This window comes from Leptonychotes weddellii, chromosome X, assembly GCF_054177405.1.
Source record: "Leptonychotes weddellii isolate Sample4059 chromosome X, ASM5417740v2, whole genome shotgun sequence".
Taxonomy (NCBI): domain Eukaryota; kingdom Metazoa; phylum Chordata; class Mammalia; order Carnivora; family Phocidae; genus Leptonychotes; species Leptonychotes weddellii.
Window position 1 is genome coordinate 74,854,298 of NC_138385.1, and position 5,450 is coordinate 74,859,747.

General features: G+C 41.6%; 1 long non-coding RNA gene and 1 other non-coding gene across 2 annotated transcripts; one reads left to right on the top strand and one right to left on the bottom strand.

The window, feature by feature from the left end:
- The first annotated feature begins 116 nt into the window (after positions 1-116).
- On the top strand, positions 117-4,929 carry LOC145717975 (uncharacterized). Its single transcript, XR_014141497.1, has 2 exons — positions 117-297; positions 4,452-4,929. It is a non-coding gene; the product is annotated as an uncharacterized LOC145717975 (long non-coding RNA).
- Positions 4,072-4,142, bottom strand: TRNAK-UUU (transfer RNA lysine (anticodon UUU)). Its single transcript has one exon. It is a non-coding gene; the product is annotated as a tRNA-Lys (tRNA).
- Positions 4,930-5,450: the final 521 nt, after the last annotated feature.

Genomic DNA, 5,450 nt, shown 5'->3' on the forward strand with positions numbered 1-5,450 from the left:
GACTAGCTGATTCTAAGCCAAGAGGTGCCCCTGTGTTTGTTAATAAATGTGTTTTTGTGACCTGTGGGGCTCACTGAAATGCAGGGTCTGGGGCAGAGGTCCCTCTTGCCCAAGAGAACCTGATCATATGAAAACAAATTCAAGAAGCAAGGAATCATCCAGAACTTTGGCAAGCGTTGGACAAGTTTTCCTTCAGTTTGACAAACATGAGGCAACGACAGTGCTAAACAGCTAAAGTTAAATGTCAACCAGGAAACAGCCAGTGCTGGATGGGCCACACCCCAACCAAAGCCTCAGGTAAGTAGCAAGTCCCACTCACTGAGGACTTCCCTGTTTCCTTTGAACCACCAGGTAGAGACAGGGGGCTGCTCTATCTATGGTCCCTAACCCCAGCCTGACTAGGGGGTGCATTTTCCACCCTTCTACAGAAGTGACCTTCTCTCTTCAATTTGGGGCCAATTTATAAAATACTCAAATTTTTTTATTTTTTTAAAAGATTTTATTTATTTATCTGACAGAGAGAGAGACAGCGAGACAGGGAACACAAGCAGGGGGAGTTGGAGAGGGAGAAGCAGGCTCCCCGCTGAGCAGGGAGCCTGACACGGGGCTCGATCCCAGGACCCTAGGTTCATGACTTCCACCAAAGGCAGACGTCTAACAACTGAGCCACCCAGGCGCCCCCTAAAATATTCAAATTTTAAATGCTGAGGCCAGGGGCCTACAGCTGGCCAGGAAGGGGTGTGGGGCCTAGACTGAACTTTGTTCTTCGGGCCAGCTAAGTGATCTCCACCCTGCCTTCCCTTTTCAGCCGCAGCAAGTTCCCGCCTTCCTCAGGGTGTGCCTCATCCTTTACCCCCTTTACCCGCCCCTGCCCCCATGCTGAGGGGGATTAAAGAACACTCTCTGCAATTTCTTTGAGCAAGAAGCTGAAATCAGGGCGCCTGGGTGGCTCAGTTGGTTAAGCGACTGCCTTCGGCTCAGGTCATGATCCTGGAGTCCCTGGATCGAGTCCCGCATCAGGCTCCCTGCTTGGTAGGGAGTCTGCTTCGCCCTCTGACCCTATCCCTTCTCATGTGCTCTCTCTCTCTCTCAAATAAATAAATAAAATCTTTAAAAAAAAAAAAAAAAGAAGCTGAAATCATTCATCAGGACAAAATCTGCACAGGACTTCTCACCCCGGAAGGTGACTGCCGGTCTTCTACCCTGTGATTCCATGAAAGAGGCTGATTCCAATTATTATGCATTCTCATTGAGGCTTCTTAAATGTATTTTTAAAGTCTATTTATTTATTTATTTAGTAATCTCTACACTCAATGTGGGGCTCAAACTTACAACCTCAAGATCAAGAGTTGTATGCTCTTCGGACTGACCCAGCCAGGCACCCCTTAAATATATTTATAAACATAAGGGATTCATATGTTACAAAAACCCATCTAAAAATACTCTATTTCAGGGATGCCTGGGTGGCTCAGTTGGTTAAGTGTCTACCTCCGGCTCAGGTCATGATCCCAGGGTCCCGGGATCGAGTCCCGCATCGGGCTCCCTGCTCAGTGGGGAGTCTGCTTCTCCCTCTCCCTCTACTGCTCCCACTGCTTATGCTCTCACTCTCTCTGACAAATAAATATATAAAATCTTTAAAAATAAATAAATAAATAAAAATACTCTGTTTCCATGGTTCAATATTTGCAAATCCATCGATGTGATACATCACATCAGGGACGCCTGGCTGGTTCAGTGGGAGGAGCGTGCGACTCTTGATCTCAGGGTTGCATTCAAGCCCCATGTTGGCTATAGAGATTACTTAAAATAACATCTTTTTTTCAAAAAGATTTTATTTACTTATTTTTAGAGAGAAGAGCAAGAGCGGGGAAGGGAAGGGGAGAGAGAGAGAGAATCTCAAGCAGACTCCCTGCTGAGCATGGAGCCTGATGCAGGGCTCAATCTCACAACCCTGAGATCATGCCCTGACCCAAAATCAAGAGTCAGATGCTCAACCGACTGAGCCACCAGGCACCCCTACTTGAAAATCTTAAGAAAAAATGTGATACATCATATCCATAAAGAAAGAATAAGAACCATATGATCATTTCAATAGATATAGAAAAAGCATTTGGCAAAGTGTAACATGCATTCATGATAAAAACTCTCAACAAAGTATGTTTAGAAAGAACATACCTCGACATGATAAAGGCCATGTATACAAAACCCACAGCTAACATCATACCCAACACGGGGCTTGAAGTCACAACACAAAATAAACTCAAAATGGATTAAAGACATAAATGTGAGACATGAAATCATAAAATTCTTCGAAGAAAACATAGCAGTAATCTCTTTGACATTAGCCATAGAATCATTTTTCTAAGTATGTCTCCTTTGGCAAGGGAAACAAAAACAAAATTAAACTATTAGGACTACATACAAATAAAAAGCTTTCACACAGTGAAGGAAACCATCCACAAACAAAAAGGCAACCCACTAAATGGGGGACAATATTGGCAAATGACATATCCAATAAGGGGTTAATATCCAAAATATATAAAGAACTTATACAACTCAACACCAAAAAAACCAAATAATCCAATTTTAAAATGGGCAGAGGACATGAACAGACACTTCTCCAAAGAAGGCATACAGATGGCCAATGGACACATGGAAAGATGCTCAACATCACTCATCATCAGGGAAACACAAATCAAAACCACACTGAGATATCACCTCACACCTGTCAGAATGGCTATGACAAGACAAGAAACAACAGGTGTTGGCAAGGATATGGAGAAAAAGGAATCCTTGTGCACTATTGGTGGGAATGCAAGCTAGTACAACCACTATGAAAAACAGTACGGTGTTTTCTCAAAAAAAAATAAAACAGGGGCGCCTGGGTGGCTCAGTCGTTGAGCATCTGCCTTCAGCTCAGGTCATGATCCCAGAGTCCTGGGATCGAGCCCCACATCGGGCTCCCTGCTCAGCAGGAAGCCTGCTTCTCCGTCTCCCACTCCCCCTGCTTGCGTTCCCTCTCAAATAAATAAATAAAATAAAATAAAATAAATAAAATTTAAAAATAAATAAAAATTGAATTACCATATGATCCAGTAATTCCACTAGTGGGTATTTACCCAGAGAAAACAAAAACACTAATTCGAAAGGATATATGCACTCCTATGTTTATTGCAGTATTATTTACAATAGCTAAGATATAAAAGCAACCCCAGTGTCCATCAATAGATGAATGGATAAGGAAGATGTGGTATACATATGTCCAATGGAATATTACTCAGCCACAAAAAAAGAATGAAATCTTGTCATTTGCAACAACATGGATGGATCTAGAGGGTATAATGCTAAGTGAAATAAGTCAGTCAGAGGGGGTGCCTGGGTGGCTCAGTTGGTTAAGCAACTGCCTTCGGCTCAGGTCATGACCCCAGGGTCCTGGGATCGAGCCCTGCATGAGGCTCCCTGCTTGGCGGGGACCTACTTCTCCCTCTCCCTCTGCCGCTCCCACTGCTTGTGCTCTCCTGCTCTCTCATTCTGTCCAATAAATAAATAAATAAATAAATAACTCTTTAAAAAATAAATAAGTCAGTCAGAGAAAGACAAATACCATATGATTCCATTCATATGTGGAATTTAAGAAACAAAACAACTGAACAAAGAAAAAGAAGAGACAAACCAAAAAACAAACTCTTAGCTACAGAGAACAAACTGATGGTTACCAGAGGGGAGGTGGGTGGGGGAATGGGTAAAATAAGTGAAGGGGATTATGAGTACACTTACCGTGGGGCACCGAGGTGGCTCAGTCAGTTAAGCATCCAACTCTTGATATCAGCTCAGGTCTTCATCTCATGGTCATGAGTTCAAGCCCCACACTGGGTTCCACACTGGGCATGGAGCCTATTTAAAATTTAAAATTTTTTTTTTTAATTTTTAAAAAAGAGTACACTTATCATGAACACTGAGTAATGTACAGAATTGTTGAATCACTATATTGTACACCTGAAAGCAATATAACACTGTATGTTAATTATACTGGAATTTTTTTTTAAAGATTTTATTTTTACACAATCTCTACACCCAACATGGGGTTCGAACCCACAACCCTGAGATCAAAAGTCTCACGCTCCCGATTGAGCCAGCCAGGCACCTCAATACTGGAATTTTTTAAAACAATAAATAAATAAATTTATTACATTTCATTGGAATAATTACTAATTATCCATTTAAAATAGGGTTTGCAGCATAAACTTGTATACAGAATACTGACATCATTTCATAGGTGGGGAGACTTTGGTGTAGGACAAAATAAACTAATCCCGAAATCAATTCCGTTAAGTGTACCTCCTGTTCCTGCCTCTCCTTATTCCCAACCCTCACCCATTTCACTTCGTCCATCCTACAGTTCATTGTGGCTTTTTTTTTTCATGAGGAACTTTGTATGTTTTGTTTCACAGAACGAAAGATTTGCTGTTGTGTCCTCAGCTCCCAGAATGGTGCCTTGATCAATAGCCACTGTATGAATGAATCGAACATCTTAATATTTATTTGGGTTTATCCAAGTCGGATTCCTGATCAAGAAGACTTATACCCTGCTCAACACCAGAAGTTTATCTTTTCTTTCCTTGTAATTCTTTTCAGGTTATAAAAGTAACTTGGAAAATTTGAAAATTTTGAAACGCAGACAATCTCCAGGGCCGACTGGGTGGCTCAGTCGGTTAAGCAGCTGACTCTTGATTTCGGCTCAGGTTGTGATCTCAGGGTCATGGGATCAAGCCCCAGACATAGGGCTCTATGCTCAGAGTGGAGTCTGCTTGCCCCTCTCCCTCTACCTGCCGCCCCCTGGCTCGCGTATGTGCACTCTCTCTCTAAAATAAATAAATAAAACTCTTAAAAAAAAAAAAAGAAATATAGAGAATTTGGAAACAACAGAAAGTATGAGAGAAGAATTCCTGACATCTTACTACTCTAGTAAGTAGACTTACAGACTACTAGATAGACTACACAAACAGTCAAAGGTTTTTACAACTGCAATTAATCAAGTCGTCCGTGTCCATGATGGAAATATTAGAAACTAGCAAAAAGAAAAAAGGGAAGAAACAGTGGCATTCTCAAAGCAGAATGGCTCAGGACTTGAGCTTTAAAGACAGAAGCCTGCAATTAGCAAGGGCTGCTGGAAGGTTACTCTGAGCTGCCTGACAGCTTGAAGTTCAAGAGCTACAAGGTCTGGCCCAGCCCCCAGATTTGCAAGCTCAAGGGCAAGAGGACAGATGCAGGCCCCCATATCACATGTCTACTTAAAACATATACATCAGAATTTGAAGTCAAAGTGATTTAAATCATGCTGAAATTTTAATAATTTGAATTTTTATTTTTTAATTTTAATAGCTTATCATTTTTTTTAGTAATCTCTACACCCAATGTGGGACTCGAATGCACAACCCCTAGATCAAGAG